We start from the raw sequence: 17,014 nt of genomic DNA, 5'->3' as shown, positions 1-17,014 counted from the left end.
TCCTGATCCTGAGTTACATCCTGTATTATACTCCAGAGCTGCACTCACTATTCTGCTGGTGCAGTCACTGTGTACATACATTCCTGATCCTGAGTTACCTCCTGTATTATACCCCAGAGCTGCACTCACTATTCTGCTGGTGCAGTCACTGTGTACATACATTACATTACTGATCCTGAGTTACATCCTGTATTATACTCCAGAGCTGCACTCACTATTCTGCTGGTGCAGGCACTGTGTACATACATTACTTATCCTGTAAATCAAAGCAATGTGCTAAACTTTTTAAGTCGATGGTGTTTGTAGAGTAATGTGTTTTGAGAGATGAATCTTTGCGTTCTTATACTCGGTGTTTGCAGTGTTACATGCTCGCTGTTTAACGTGTCTTTAATAGTTTGTATAACGGATTACAATGATGCACCTGCTGCTCTATAGATTTAGAAGAAACATCTTCTGGAAGATGCACAAAAAAAGAGTCGAGGAGGAGCGGGTCATAAAAAGCTTCTCTACTCTCCATGTACAGGCGCTTGATGAAGGCCAACATCACAGTCTGACTTGGCAGCTCTGGTAGCGGCATATCTTCATTGCCAGAAGCCACCTTGCCCTTGGCATCCTGGATCCTGCTCGGTTTTCCAGGTAATGAATGTGATGGCCCCTTCCTCAGCTTGTTGTCTTTTTTATGGTGAAAACCAAGATAAGGAGCAGAGACTTTATAATGTCACAACCAGAAGACAGAAAGCCTTCTCCTCTGGAGACTTCTGAGTTAAGCAGTAATTTCATGGGGTGCTTCCGGAATCACAACATACAGATAGAGTTGAGCATTTCTTTGCCGTGGTCTGTGTAGCGTCTCTGCCCTCTGCCCCTCTCTCTTTGGCAGAGACAACAGCCTACTCAGCATCGGGGTCCCCATCCTGCTTCTTCTGGGTCTGCAGCTGCCAGGTCCCCGGGCACTGTGCTTAGGGCGAGTGCGCACACACTTCCCCTCTCTTACAAAGGGGTCGTGCGCGCTCTCCTGAAAGGGTCCACAGTTAATTGCTGGAGGACACTTACTATTTAAGGCAACTCTTCCAGCTTTCCTTGTGCCCCGCACAGTGGTTCCACCACCCGACTCGTTACAGTCTGGTTCTAGTCCAGTTCATTGTGGCAAATACACCAAGGCAGTCTTTGTTTCTCTGGCCGACATCCTTTACCCTGGCATTCTGGTGGTCTCTTCTGTTAACCAGAGCTCGCAACTTCATGACTTTGAGGCTCAATGGGTATCATAAAGTCACGTTTCTTAATGAAAAAGACTTCCAGGACATCTGCCTGAGGATGGCGTATACACGAGTAAAGACTGCAATGGTACGGGTGCCACAGAGGACTAGTCTGTTTGCGCAAAACTACTTATCGCCCAATGGCTGTACAGGTGATGAGTGTAGGACCCCTGGGTACCCCAAATTCTGGTGAATGGCAGTTCTAGGCCTCCTGCTTGAATGAGGCTGTGGTTGAGCATGAACCCTGTGCACATTACGGCTCCATTAAAACAAGATAATAACGTATATGCGTGATCAAACGCCATTCAATGCAAATGGTGCACGGGCCTCAGATCTTCTAATCAGTGGGAGCTCCAATTTTGCTTCCTCCATAATCAGAAACTTGTCACCATTCTGCTGTTCTAGAGTCCATTTAGGGTTGCCATAGGCTTAATAGAGCTGCTGGCCAAACATCTATTCTTCGCAGCTCTGCCATAGACATGTGCGGTCTTCTGGGTGTACCTCACATATTTTGTCAATGGACTCAGGGTCTTGGCCCTTCTGGTAGTGCCTGACCTTTCTCGTTGTATCAAGGAATGGTCAAGAAAGGCTACCATAGCATCTGCCGTTGGGAGAAGGGTGTCACGAGACAAAAATAGGAAGACAGAAGATTAGGAATCTGGGCCCCTGAACTGCCCCTTAGGCTAAAGGAAGCCCTGTCTTTCCCTAACTTGGGGGTACCCTTGAAGGTAGGGAGGCCCAAGTCACCGACCTGTCCCTGTCTCCTGCTAAACCCTGAACTAAACCCCAAACCCCCACCCCAGGAGGTGAACAGTGTAAACAGCACCACAAAGCAAATAAACAGGAATGAACAATATGAGAGTGAGGGGAACACGATACCAAAAGGTGAATGCACAAACTACAAAGTAACAAAACTCAGAACTTAGCTTGTGCACGCCGCTGCAGACTCCACAACACAGATAGTTCAGCAACTGAGCTCCAAACACCAGACTTGGCTGACACCAGGGAGCTGCTACTGCGAGGTTGGTCTCCTAAAAGGACCTGTATAACCAACAGTCAGCTGATGCACCAGGTGACCTTATAAAGGATGGTGGGAGTGGTCACAAACATCAGCTGACCCAGCAGCAATGCAATAACACCAGCGGCCACCGGGGGGGAAACTGCATTAACCTTCAATGACCAGAAAGGAAAAAAGGTTTAATTCAGAGGGAAACCAGATCTGCCACAGATCCAAACATGGATCGTGACAGAGGGACAGAAGAAAGACATTCAGCTGATCTGCCAATAGTCCTGCCACTATTAGTCCTATGTGTACGGCCACCTTTACCCATCTACCCCTATTTCCAGAACAGATTTTATTTTACTGTAGAAGTAAAACTCGGCATTCGAGAGGATATGCCGCCAAATAAGGTGAATTATTAACAATGAATCAGTCCGTAGATCATCACCTTGTAGATACAACGTTCTGGTCCTTACAGACCCTCATCTGATAAATGCCGTATTGTGCTGGAGAGTAATAAATCCATACTCATTGGGGTGAAGACTGTATGGACTGGAGGTGGAAGGAAGTGTAGAAATGAGTGGTTCCTGGCCGTGGCATTTATCCACCATACCCCAGAGCAGACATTTCTTCACCTTCTTCTGCCTCCAGTCCGTATAATCTTCACCCCAATGAGTCTCCATTTCCCATTCTCCACCACAATACAGCGTTTATCTGATGAAGGTCCATACGGACCGGAACCTTGTATCCATGAGCTGTTGATCCACGGACTAATTCAGTGCTAATGAATTCACCTTATTTGCACCATGTCCTCCTGAGTGCCGAGTTTTACTCCTACGGATCGGGACCCTACTCTGACGCCTCGTCGACACCCGAGTGCCGTTTATCTGAATATTTTATTTTATAGTCTGGTCTCCACATTCCCATTCCATACATACATATGTTTTATCTCTTATTTACTATTTAGATCCTATAAAACAGAAAAAAAAATCATGGTTTAACATATTGTTATTATGTTTTTTTATTTTTCTATTAAAAAAGTTATTTTCTGTAAAGAACAATGGAGGAGGCTTTTAAACCTGACATGTGATTACGCTGACATTTCAAAACTTCTATTCCACTAATGCATTACGGAGCGAATCACAGGAAAAGTAAGGTTAAATACATAGAAGGAGAAAAGAAATAAAAAGACTTTCGTAGTAATGGACATACCGTAATGCACGGAAATAATGCTTCCAAAAATTAAATGTACGGCCATGAATGGCTCAGAGTCAGGGGCCTCTTGTTTGTTGATAGATTGACACGTAGCAGCTGGGAAAAAGTGTTTTGCATCCATATTTCATGCATCTAGCGGTAGACTTCTCCGGTCCCGTCTTCTCCTTTAAGACTTGCGTCCCATTGTGTTTCCCATTTGCAAAAAAGCATTTATGTGCAACTTACATAAAGATTTCTTTGCAAACATTTCTTTCACCGAAACACAACTTTTGCACTAGAGTAAAAGTCATTTGCAAGACAAAGAAAAAGCTCAATTTAAGGAGCGTTCCTGGACGGACTGATGGCTTATCTTTAGGACACACCATCAATATCTAAAATCCTGTCACCTGCTGATCAACTGAAAGTGGACCTGTCATTTCAGGTGACTGTGCAGAATTAACAGCAGCGTGCGTACACATGACTAGTCACACTATTTTTGAACATTATGAGTTTTGCATCTTGTATTTGTACCAAGTTTTCTCTCTGCAAGTTCAATTTCTAATGTTTAGTTGACTCTGACCTGGTGCAGTAGACGAGCTGCTATGATGTCTCCCATACACAGCACCCACAGACGCGAGGGACTCCTGCTCTACTGTCTTTATGTTCAACAGCATAGAGGAATATAATGGAGTACTGAGCATTGTAACTGTGAATCTAGTTCTGGTGAAAAAAAACACTTTAAACAAGCAGTGTGAGGACATTATGCAGAACTACTGAGCGGTGTAGCAGTGAATCCAGTGAGCGAAAACACTTACTAGAATGCAGCAACATGGAGGATTTTAAATTGGCAGTAATAAGCAGTACAGCTCTTAATACAATAAATCACTTGATGAAAACCACCAGCATGGAGTATTTTATGAAGAAGTACTGATCATACAGATACAGCTATGAGATGAGATAAAACCCTTACTCGCAGGAAGCAACATGGAGGACCTTATTCAGCAGTACTAACCAATACAGCTGGAATCAAAGTGTCAGCTTGGTGACATTATACATCAGTATTGAGTAGTGTAGCTGTAGATCTAGCTTTGATTGTGAGACAAACACCTAATAGAAAAGATCAGCAGGATGCTGGATATTATACAGCATAATTATTATTAATTATTATTATTACTGAGCAGCATTGATGTGAATCCAGCCCTGAAGTGCGATAAAACACTTACTAGATAACAGCATCATTGAGGATTTTACGGAGCATGGACTTTAATACCCAGCTCTAATCTTATTCCTCAGTGAGCTAGCAATCTGTCTTATTTTGAGCAAGATGGATTTTTAGCAGTTTTTCACAGTGAATAATGAGTTTAGGAGTCAGGGAAGGAGAAGTGGCTCATAAGAGTAAAAAGAAGCATTGGAACGTATTGGCTTTAGTAAATTCCTTAAGATCTGACACAAATTTTTCCTACATTGAAAAATGTGCTCCATCCCCTACTAGCTTCCAATGCCACCCAGCACCCAACTTACCCTGCCCACATCTCGGTTCTTGATGTCCACCAGTGTCCACGTTTATCCTGGCTGAAGGACCAGATCACTCGTCTTCTGCTGGTGTCGTCACACATATGGTTGGAAGAAGCCTGATCTACCGGACAGGTCACTGTCTCTCACACTGCTCTCCCGCTGCCTCCATGATATCTATCATCTGAACGGCCAGTAAGGCAGTGTTCCCCAACTCCAGTCCTCAAGAGCGACCAACAGGTCCTGTTTTCAGGATTTCCTTAGTATGGCACAGGTGATGGAATTGATGCCTGTCTAGATGATGGAGTTCTCACCTGGGCATTCCTGAAAACATGACCTCGTTGGTGGCTCTTGAGGACCGAACTTGGGGAACACTGATCTAAGGGAAGGTGACCCTTCTACCTTGGGTGAATGCCGTAGCTCCCGCTTTCCTTCGCCCAGTCCGTTTAGGTCCATCCTAATTTGTAAAGTGGCACAAAGCGAACTCTTCTGCTTCTCTAAATGCACAGCACCGGGACACCGAATGTTGGACTAATTAACTAACACATGCTTCTTCGGAGAGGATTGCGCGGAGCTTGTAACTGCATTAGCTTAAGGCAAACAACACACAGAATATCTGGCACAGGGCCTGGGGCGCTGCGTAACGACACTGAAATACAGCTCCGCTCTGCAGAACCTCACGTTACGTCAGATTTATGCACATCATTAAGGCCATATGTGACTGATTATTTTCTCCATATTGCTCTTTCCATATTTGTCAAATTTAAACATTTTACAACAGCGTTAGCACTAAGATAAATAAACGGGAACGGCCCGGATGGAAGAACTCAATTTCGATTCCCGGAGATCTCCAACATTTCTTCCTCTTGGATTTTTAAAGCATTAAGGTACTAAAACCTCAGATTAAAATGTGAAAAATGCAGGTGTGAGCTCAAGATTGTAATCCTCCCGCTGTTTGTTTAAGGCAAACTTTGCAAGTTAGAAAAAGAGGCAACCTGGGGTCAAGCGAGAGACTCGGCGAGAAGGTCGCCTTGTGGAGGTCCATTTACCGGAGAGACTAACAGTTCATCAAACGGCATGGCCGCCTCAAGCCTACAACACCTTGTGACTTACGGCCGTCTCCTCTTTGCCTCGGTTTGCCAGTTAACGATAGCAGTGTTTAAGTACGCCAGTTATATTATTAACTTCTAGAAAACAGAAACAGATGTGTTTGGTTACTGCGCCATTAAATCTATGATTTACATAGTACCCAAGATTCGGCTCGAGCTGAGCTGAAGCCAAACGTCCTAATTTGCTGTAGGTTTACGAATAAACCTGATCTGGTTTTTGTAAGGGTTGAAACATTTTAAACAAAATCAGAAAAGCAGTTGTTGTCGGCCGTGATTAAAGATGGAATTCCCATTTGGGTCATGTAGAAAAGTTTTGGACAAGGTTTCTCCTTCCAAAGCAGAAGTGAAATAGATCATATATTCTGGATTTCGACCCATTCACTTACTTCCAAAACAACACAAAAAAACGGAGATAAGTTCGTTTCCGAGGAATTTTGGACTAAGACATTGCCAGCACATTAGCGGGGAACGTAACGTGAAACAAATGGGAGACCTGAAAAGCTTTCGGAAGAATTTTTTTTTTTCAAAATATTCACTATTTTTGGATTTCAGAGGTGGAAATTCGAGGCGATAAACCGTGATCAATGGCTTTATTACTTTGTATTAAGGACTTGGTCTTCTCAGGCACATTCTTTTTTTATTTTCTTGAGAAAATAAGCGGGTAATGAGGAGCGCAGAGTCCCTCCCGCCGGGTGGTGTCTTGCCTCGAATGCAGATTTTAGCAGTTTTGGGCCAGCAGTTATTACAGGGAAGTTAAAATCTGTCGTTACGCTGATTTACGCCGGTTTTTCGTTTAAGCCACTATATTTTTTACTTAATAAGTCACTGAGGCACAAAGAGGGGAAAGTCAGGCTGCGGAATATAAAAGTATTTATGGAAGAACTAAATCTGTTTTTATTTTTCACAACCTAAAGAGACAGCCTGGAACCCTCTTATGGAGACTGCATTGCGGTGTTAAAAAAACGAGGTCTGAACTTACAAACCTCGACGGGTTTCGCAGCTCCCTTTCTACGAGACGCTCGCTATCTCCAGCAAAAAGACAAACTGCTTTGTAGCTAAAGTTGAGATGAGCAAGTGTAACTCTCCTGCCTGCGGAGCGATAGCTAATAGCTGCGACTATTTATATCGATTCAACTTCACATTAGACACCGGCTCAAAGAGCGTCTTACTCTAAACTTACAAAACAACTTTGTCAAAACTTGTAAACTTTTTGTGAGAAGGATCTGACCACAGTTACCAGTGTCGCACTGGGGTACCTAGCGCCCCCCGATGGAACTGACTCCAGGGGCCCGCTCTAAATGTCAATGCTCGGATCACATTAGTGTTGTGGTATTTGTTAGGACGCTCAGCCATAAGTTTCATTATTAAGAAGACAGACGTGGCACTCACCCAAAGTATTCTGTATTCAATGTCCTTTATTGATCTTCATACACAAATGGACATATTGGTGGAGAGGCGGCAGGCAAACGAGGAAGTGCTGGGAGTGAAGGACGGACGACGGCCGTTTCGCGCAAATGCGCTTCTACGGGTCCAGCGCGAAACGGCCGTTTTATCTATGTGACAGATCCATTTCTTAAAGACCACGTTCACACAGTCGGTATCTGGTCAGTATTTTACATTAGTATTTGCAGCCAAATCCAGAAGTGGTGCATATGTTTCTATTCTACTTTTCCTCTGATTGCTCCTCTTCTGATTTTGGCTACAAATACTGATGTAAAATACTGACCTAATGCTGACCGTATGAACGTGGTTTTGGTTTAATTTTTCTGTTACTAGAACAATACAAAAGAAAAACCTGAACGCTAATGTGATCCTAGCTATACCTGTTCACTTAAAGGGGTTGTCCCATATAAGAGATTTTTACCCGTAGGCTCATGGACACGAAAACCAACTGCTGAGCTTCTAGGGCGCGCATGTCTTTTAGACGCCGGCCTGCCCGCTTTGTTTTTGCTATACGAAGAGTTTTCAGGGACACAACAGAGGTGTTTTTTCTGTCTTTTTAGATTTTTTTACGTGCATCGTATTTTCTTTATATTGCGCGTGTTAATAGTGAGCTTATTACTGACTTCTTTTAACTATTTTTCATCTTTGAAAACCTAAAGTGCTTAGAAGGAGCAGAAAAACAGCGAGCTCAGGCGCAATTCATCTTTACATTGCTGATCATTTGATTCTTTTTGTACTTTTTTCAGGTGTTTTCCAAGTAAAATAACTCTATCATCTATCAGGCTCCAACAATGCCTCTTGCCGCTGTTCTCGCCTTTGTTGATTGGCTGCAGCGGTGACTTCATGCGTACAGTGCCGTAATCTATCACTGAACTCAGTGGCTTGTGATGTCTACATTAGACGCTGATTGACTGCAGCGCTGCAGACACAACTTCATAGCTGCAGCCGATCAAACATAAAGAAACGAAAACCTCGTTTTATTGCACTTTTTTATGCCCCTGAACTTATGGAGTAATTTTTGGAATGGGATAAACACTTTTAATGATTCACTTTCATTAAATTCTTTGGGCGTGGAGAGGTGCTAATTTTTTTTGCTATTATATATTTGCTATAAGCGACATTATATGTATATTAATATATTCTGCATATAAAAATTCCCGTTTTTCTTTTTAAAGTACATGCGTTTTGGCATTTTTTTTGGGGGGGGGCGTTTTTAGCTAAAGCTTGTATGCTTTGCAATATCTGACCATCACTACAAATGTCACACATATACACATTCACATAAACGCAGACATATACACCGTCATTCTTTATATAGTGCACATGTTTCCATTTGTCTATACATTTCTATACACACAGAAATAAGATGGCAGGCATGCTCAGAAGAGAGAGACTGTCAGTCAGGGGCCCACCCGAGGATCCTCCGATTTCCCGGTGGGCCAGTCCGAGTCTGTCTGCTACATTCAGTAATCGGCTCCACTGTTGATGAACCCTGCAGTGAAGGATTAATTTCCTTGCAGTGGCGTCATAAGAGAAATTAGGCCTTACACTGCGGGTCCTGCAAAGTGAGAGATCCGCTCTCTAATGTGGCCTCCACTGATCACTCAGATTCTCCATAGGATAGAAATTAATGAATTTTCTACATTTTAGGCCCCTTTCACACATCAGTTTTTTGTCATCAGTCGCAATCCGTTCAATTTTGAAAAAAACGGATCATAGACTTGTATTAGCGACGGATGGCCTCACGTTTCATCCGTCGTTCACCGGAGCCGTCGAAAATTGTTTGTCCGGCGGCCGGAGACAACGGACATAGTAACGTTTTTTGTGTCCGTCGAAAAAAAACCAGACAGCGACGGATCCATCGCCGACCATCGTTTGCTAGAATGGAAGCCTATGGCGGCGGATCCGTCCAATGACAGAATCTGGTGACAGATTCCTTTTTTTTTTTAACTGCGCATGCTCCGATCCAATTAGCCAGATCCGCTAGTCGGATCCGTCTGAAAAAACGGATCCATCGCATCAGTTTTTCACAATCTGCGACAGAGCTGTGGAGCCAACGGATTGTGACTGACGGCAAAAACTGATGTGTGAAAGGGGCCGAAGGATCGGAAATCAGTGATTGTTTGGTGCGGATCAAACTACGAGGGTCCTGGAGCGCAGCGCATGTACAAAGCCAGGCAAGCGACTTCAGAAAAGTATTGGGCAGCACGTGTTATCATAGAATTACGGTTTTCATTCAGACCCATTGCCCCCGATGTATAACGTCCGGCCCCATTGCCCCTCAGTGTCCTATGTCAAGGTCTTAGGTATCTATCTATCTATCTATCTATCTATCTATCTATCTATCTATCTATCTATCTATCTATCTATCTATTATCTATCTATCTATCTATCTATCTATTATCTATCTATTATTTATCTATCTATTATTTATCTATCTATCTATCTATCTATCTATCTATTATCTATCTATTATCTATCTATCTATCTATCTATCTATCTATCTATCTATCTATCTATCATCTATCTATTATCTATCTATCATATATCTATCTATCTATCTATCCATTATCTATCTATCTATCTATCTATCTATCTATCTATCTATCTATTATCTATCTATCTATCTATCTATCTATCTATCTATCTATCCATTATCTATCTATCTATTATCTATCTATTATCTATTATTTATCTATCTATCTATCTATCTATCTATCTATCTATCTATCTATCTATCTATCATCTATCTATCTATCTATTTATCTATCTATTATCTGTCTATTATCTATCTCTCTATCAGGTCAGTGAATAAAGTGCGGCCACTTGCTTAAGTAGAGACCCTGAAATTATTTCCATATCTCGGCATTCCCAGGATAATCCGTTTCCTTGCTGTGTGTTTGGGATCCAAGGAGAAGCTTTATATTTTTTTTCTCTTATTTCTAAGTATGACTTCTCTAAAGAACAGATTCACAGAGAAACATGACACAGACGGGATTAGTTTCTAGTATCTAAAGCAAGAAACCATATGGGTTGAAAACAAACGATATAATAAAATCTCGCAGCAGGGAATATCATTCTGAGATCTGTATTCTTGCGTCTGGAGGAGAGAAAAAAACACTTTTTAGTCGCCTCCTTCAGTCTCATCGAAAATGAAATTGTTTAAACATAATAATAATAATGATAAAGACAAAGATAAAACGAGTCAGTGCGACACCCCGAATCTAATCCATCTATTATCTATTATCTATCTATCATCTATCTATTCTATCTATCCATCTATCTATCTATTATCTATCTATCTATTATCTATTATCTATCTATCTATATTATCTATCTATATTATCTATCTATCTATCTATCTATCCATTATCTATCTATCCATTATCTATCCATCTATTATCTATCTATCATTTATCGATCTAGTATCTATCTATCCATCTATCTATCTATTATCTATCCATCTATCTATCTATTATCTATCTATCTATCTATCTATCTATCCATTATCTATCTATCTATCTATCTATCTATCTATCTATCTATCTATCTATCCATTATCTATCTATCTATCTATCCATTATCTATCTATCTATCTATCCATTATCTATCTATCTATCTATCTATCTATTATCTATCATCTATCTATTATCTATCTATCTATTATCTATCTACAGTATCTATCTATTATCTATTATCTATCTATCTATCTATCTATCTATCTTATCTATCTATCTATCTATCTATCTATCTATCTATCCATCTATCTATCTATTATCTATCTATCTATCTATCTATCTATCTATCCATTATCTATCTATCTATCTATCTATCTATCTATCTATCCATTATCTATCTATCTATCTATCTATCTATCTATCTATCTATCCATTATCTATCTATCTATCTATCTATCTATCCATTATCTATCTATCTATCTATCCATTATCTATCTATCTATCTATCTATCTATCTATCTATCTATCCATTATCTATCTATCTATCTATCTATCTATCTATCTATCTATCTATCTATCTATCTACCTATCTATTATCTATCATCTATCTATCTATCTATCTATCTATCTATCTATCTATCTATCTATCTATTATCTATCTATCTATTATCTATCTATCTATATATCTATTATCTATCTATCCATTATCTATCTATCTATCTATCTATCATTTATCTATCTATCTATTATCTATCTATCTATCACCTATCATTTATCTATCTATTTATGGGCTGACACTGACAGCTTGGGGCCGCTGTGCAAGAAATTACATAGTCTCCTTTATTATGTATATTGTCGTCCCTTACTACACAGAACCCCCTCTTGTTATGTACAGCACCGCCCCTTACATACCAAATTCTCCTTACTTTTCTTATTTATAGCTCCCTGTTCTTTATTACATACCGTCCTGTCTTGTTAGATATAAACTGAAATGATGGCTGATGGTACATGGGAAAGCTTCTTTTCTGATGGAGGAGCTGATAGATGGATCTCCTGGTCAGATGATAACCTATCAACAGTCATTTTATAGCTAACAAAGGATCACTAGGTGATAAAGAGAGAGCACTGTGAATAACAAAAATAAGGAAAGTACGCTATGTAAATACAATGAGATTGTCAGCTCACCTCCTCCTCTGGTTAATATGTCCTCCAGGCTGCAGGGATCCACTGGGTGAAGGTTGATATGCATCACATAGTTGACATCCAGCGCCTCTTTGGACCAATAATCCCAGGAAATCCAAGGTTTCTTAAAACATCTATTTATGTCTTCACATTAAAAACAGGTAACAAAAAAGATCAAGCAGTTTCGATACACTCATGATTTTAAAAAAAGCATAGAAACCAACATGTTTCGACCCAGGCAGGTCTTAATCATGGAGTTCCTCGTAGGAAATACTTTGTAGTCCTTTCATCATCCTGTTAGCTTGTCTATGAACTTGCTCCGGGTTTTTCAATGTCTATTTTACAATGTGGTGCCCAAAACTGGACCCAGTATTCCAGATGAGGTCTGACCGAGGAGAATTAGAGGGGGATAATTACTTCATGTGAACTAGACTCTATGCTTCTCTTAATAAATCCTAGAACTGTGTTTGCCTTTTTTGCTGCTGCATCACACTGTTGACTCCTGTGCAGTCTGTGATCTATTAGTATACCCAAGTCTTTTTCACATGTGCTGTTGCTTAGTTCTATTCCTCCCATTCTGTAGATGTAATTTTCGTTTTCCTTGCCCAGATGTAGAATCTTGCATGTCTCCCCGATATAGTCACTGCCCATTGTTGAATCTTCTCTAGATCCTTCTGAATCCTTTCTCTGTCTCCTTTGGTATTCTCTCTAATCATCTACCTACCTCATATCTAGCTATACTACACACGCGCAGGATAGGTGATAATAACATATTTTTGCTGGAGCAGTGGTCACATAGGAGACTTCAGAACCCCTCGATGATGTCTTCTGGGATTCGTGTCTGTCCCCCTAGAGATGGCAGCACTTTGCAGATGTTCTGCTACTTATACAGGGGGAGGATTGGGGCCTCCGGATCGCAGTGGATGCAGAATAAAGCTCTTCCCCCCTATTAAAATATATCTCACCATGTCGTAGAGATTTAGAAGCAGCAGAAGAGTCTATGAATTTTTGTAGCTGGAGGGCAACTTTAAATGATTTTTGGCATTCATATATATATATGTATGCGCTCGTGAGAGCGGCGAGTAAGACTTTCATTTACAGAAACTTCGTTTTTCGGCTTAGCGATCCTTTTACTGAAAAACGATTATGAAATGAGAATCCTCCATTCGAGCCTCTCTGCCGAGCCTGAAATTGGCGCGGGCTCAGCTTCCCTGATTACGGCAACGCATATTACGCCATGTTACAGAATTCATCCCGTGTAGAAACCAGAAATCCGACTCTCACACGCACGAACAGCCCTGCACTCACTTTCTATGGAAAAACCATTTCATCCCGGTCTCTGAAAGTGGATTTCAGGCAATTGAATGGGGCAGCGACCTGCGAGCGACGGAGAGGCGCATTTTCATAAACTGCTTTGTGTAGGATACATTCCATCCATCGGTAGTTTATAGCGTTATACCCGGGACCCCGAATTCACCTCTCCCTTGATATTTGGATGAAGCTTGAAACTCAATTATATCCATCCTTCTGAAATCAGCTTATTTCTGCAAAAAAAAACCCCTCTTTGTTCTTTACGAGTCCGGGAAAGCGTCCGCAGCTTTTTCTTGGGTTAATATCGAGGGGTTGTTATTTGGGATTTCTCTGGCTGCCGAGGATAACGTTAATGCAGACCATGTGTTTGCTGATTCTGCAGAGAGGGCAGCGGATGGGAGGTTGGGGATAGTCACAGACATGAAGAAAGTGGACGGAAAAACAAAGTATTTATCCTGCAGGATTTAAGCTTCCGAACGCTCTCGTCGGTAATTCAGTGTTGGCTAATACTATAAGCAGTAACATTGTGCTTCTCATGAAGGAGATCGCCAGCACGCAGTCACCATGAAGCGGCTATTCTCAGACAGAGGTGGTCCATTCATTACATCATTAAGCTGAGGGGGTCCGATACCGCCCTGCAGCACCGTCCATCCTGAAGAAGCTGCACAGGACATTGTAATACAGTAACATTGAGGCCTGCACCAATTAGCCGGAATCCAGCGCGCATCGGGGGTGCCTCATTATTTCCCAGGCACAGCGCCGTACATGATGTTGTGGCTGCTGATGGTACTGCAGGTTACAACAGTAAAGTCCTATTCGGCTCACTAAGGCACCATGGCCCCCTGAGTCATGTGAGGGGTGCCCTAATATAACATGACTGATGGACACCGGCAAACACGGGAAACATCTTAAAGGGGATCTATTGCTTTCCTACTCACTCGCTGATGAAAAATAGGTAGCGACGGAATGGATCCTAGCAGTGTCCATACATCAGTCGTTACTCGGTAGTCTTACACTTATATCTAGAAGTCGGTACACCAGGTGCCTGCTGGATGTTGTGGCTCTCCCCTGCAGGTTTCCACTTTCCACTTGATCTGTGAACACAGATGTCTTGGAGGTGCTACAGCCAATGCTTGGTATCTTCTGCACTGGGCTGCACTGGGCCCGCACTGCCCTGGACCTCCAGTGACCTCTTGTCTCTTCACTGCTCCTCTTCTCTCCTTCTGCTACTTGCAATGTCTTCCGTTGGTTTCCTTGTGATACATCCTCCCATTCTTGTGATTCGCAAGCTTGTTCCCCCCAGATCCATGTCTCCTCTTGCTGTATCCTCTCCTACAGAAATTAATGGCCCACCACCACCCATATTACAGAGCGGGTGCATGAGATAACACTTATATCCGGCCCCCAAACGGATTAGCGCACAGCGTACTGAGCCAGAACAGCACAGCTCCATGCAGTGGGTGGTGGCCGTTCTCGGTACTGCAGCTCAGCTCTTATTGAAAGCGATGTGATCTGAGCATCAGTACCGAGATAGTCCGCTATAGTGTATGGAGCTTTGTCTCTGTTCATTGTGTACATCAAGCCATCGAGGGTTGAAGTACGACACCAATTCTGATAGTGTTTTCACTTTATTATTTCAGCCCGTCAGTGCCTTTGCTGCTGGAGGTGAAGATGTCGCAGTCCCACCTGGCCATTGTGTTCCCTCTAACACATCACACACCAGTGTAATAACCGCCACATGTTACATGAGGGCTGCTGCGCAATTTGCCCTGAGCTTCAGCTTCCGCCTCCGCAGCCCGTTGTTCGTGCGCTTTCCCCTTTGTGACCCCTGCAACATCTATTAGCCGCATTAGGATATCCAGGATCTGAAAATACAGAGAACAAATGATTGAAATCAGAATAAAAAATGATGAATACATAAATGCCGCCTAGAGGCAGGTCTGTCCTGGCCTCCGGCCATATGGAGTCAGCGCAACGTTTAACTGTTAGGTAGCGAAATACATGTAGAAGAAGGAGCCGATCTGCGGCTGAGATGGAAAACACGAAGATACAGAACATGTATCGAGCAGATGTAAAATGGACGCGAGGATTACAATGTATCTCCCGATATATTGCACCGTCCCCGATTATCCCGCACTCCCTAGTCTTGCCGGTACTCGTGCCTGTAGGAATCACCGGTGTAATGCAAAATACATGGCTGAATGGTTTCATTACTTTTGCCTCTGATTTAATTAAAAGTGGATCCTCATATAAAGTGTTTTTTGCACTGCAATAATCCAATGAATAATATCAATATAATGGCATTATGTACCGAAAGGGAATATTAAGAGTCGTCCTGGATTTAGAAAGTCCTTCAGAATGTGGAAACTTTGTAATGTTCATTCTCAGTTATTATGTTATGTGGACATGTGTAGGTTTATTAAAAGGTTTGTCAACTTCTGTGAAAACCCTTCCTAATAGCTCCAGCCAGTCCAGGATGCAATTTTTTTTAATATTTTGCAGCAGGCAGGAGTTAAGAAGAATGGGCTGTCCTGTAGAAGATAACCGCTCTAATAGTAGGGTCAGGATACGAAGTAGACAGCATAGGCAACGGCATAGAGTCCCACTGATGAGGGGACACAATTTATATATTTATTGTAAGTCTTTTTTTTACTTTTCTGTACAACAATCTTGACCCCGTGTTTGAACATCTTGGAAAATCTGTAGTTGTTAAGTTTCAGTGAAATCTTGTCCTGTGCCAAAGGAAATAGCACAAGTGTATAGATATGAGAGAAAGCTGTGGGGACAGATAGAAAACATAACAAGTACGCTGAGCAGACTGATATGTTCAAGGGTAAATAACTGGATCCAGGAACATGGTGATCAAGAGCATGGTCAGGGCCTGAACATAGAAAAGACTTGGAGCATGTCTAGGGGCTGGAACCAGGAATTTGAAAACTATGTAATATGGAATCCAGGAGCAGGTGAGGAAAAAATAAGGAATGGACAAGGCTAAATCCAGGAGCAGGCTGATTCAAGATTAAGATGACAGGAGAAGGCAGAATCCAGGAGTAGGCAGAGTCATGACCAAGAAGACCGGAGGAGCCAGAATTGAGGAGCATGCCGAGTCATTACCAGGTAGATGGGAGAAGGCATAATCCAGGAGCAGGCCAAGTCATGACCAAGAAGACGGGAGAAGCCAGAATTCAGGAGCAGGCTGAGTCAGGACCAGGAAGACAGAAGAAGGCAAATCCAAGAGCACGCTGAGTTAGGACCAGGAGAACAGGAGAAGCCAAAGTCCAAGAGCAGGCCGAGTTAGGACCAGGAGAACAGGAGAAGCTAGACTCCAGGAACAGGCCGAGTCATAAGAAAGAAGATAAGAGAAGGCAGAATCCAGAAACAGGCCATGTGATGACAAAAAGACAGGAGAAGGCATAATCCATGAGCAGACCGAGTCAGGACCAGGAGGACAGGAGAAGCCAGAATCCAAGAGCAGGCCGAGCTAGGGCCAGGAGGATGGGAGAAGCTAGAATCCTAGAGCAGGTTGAGTTAGGACTAGGAACAAGTTCTGAA

Source organism: Ranitomeya imitator, chromosome 8, assembly GCF_032444005.1.
Source record: "Ranitomeya imitator isolate aRanImi1 chromosome 8, aRanImi1.pri, whole genome shotgun sequence".
Taxonomy (NCBI): domain Eukaryota; kingdom Metazoa; phylum Chordata; class Amphibia; order Anura; family Dendrobatidae; genus Ranitomeya; species Ranitomeya imitator.
This window is presented reverse-complemented; position numbering follows the sequence as displayed.